The sequence below is a fragment of the Buceros rhinoceros genome, unplaced genomic scaffold (genome assembly GCF_000710305.1).
Source record: "Buceros rhinoceros silvestris isolate BGI_N320 unplaced genomic scaffold, ASM71030v1 scaffold23166, whole genome shotgun sequence".
NCBI classification, from domain to species: domain Eukaryota; kingdom Metazoa; phylum Chordata; class Aves; order Bucerotiformes; family Bucerotidae; genus Buceros; species Buceros rhinoceros.
In genome coordinates, this window is record NW_010418411.1 from 482 (window position 1) to 1,148 (window position 667).

At 63.0% G+C, this 667-nt stretch overlaps 1 protein-coding gene across 1 annotated transcript in view; it reads left to right on the forward strand.

The window, feature by feature from the left end:
• Positions 1 to 667, forward strand: part of LOC104495569 (sodium-dependent proline transporter-like) — a gene marked incomplete at its 3' end in the record, with an annotated part of 9,737 nt that overhangs the window by 399 nt on the left and 8,671 nt on the right. The window lies entirely within an intron of this gene.

The following is a 667-nucleotide window of genomic DNA, read 5'->3' on the forward strand; positions in this document are numbered from 1 at the left end:
TGTTGGTGGCCCCCCAGCCACTCACATGCCAAGGCGATGGCCAGCGTGTGGGTCTCAGCCCAGCTCGGTTCCTCTCGCAGTCCCTCCTTAGTGCCCCTTCTCCATCCCCAACAGGCAGACACCTCCTCGCAGTTCACCCCGTGGCTGCAGATTGGTGGAGCTGCTGGGGTTTCTCAGGGTGCCCAGAGTAGCTTGGGTGCAGGCATCCATCCGGAGGGCTCTGGAGAGGCTGTGCCCGGGGAGGCTGGCTCTCCTCTTGAGAGCACAGGGGGCTGGTGCTTTTCAGGGGCCAAAGTATCTCTGTGAAGGGCTGAAGCGACCACACGACTCTCCTTGTGTCTGGGCACTTGCTCAATGCCTCGTGCTGCTGGTCCCTGCTGGGGCGTGAGACAGCCAGGGGCAAATTTCCTTCTGGGGTCCAGAGTGGGACAGGCAAGCCGAGGGTGTGACAGCTCCCCAGTGACCCCAGACATGGGGTATGTGAACAGTGGGGAGACGGGGCTGCTCGGCGCTTCCCTATGGTCTGGCCTGGGGCGGGGTGAGGGGAGCTGCAGGTTGACCCGGGGGCTTCAGCCAACTGATCCTGCTGCAGAGCAAAATGTGGGGGTATGGGATGGGACAGGGCCCGGTCACAGTGACAGTGCTGGCTGTTCTGAGCTGAGACTGG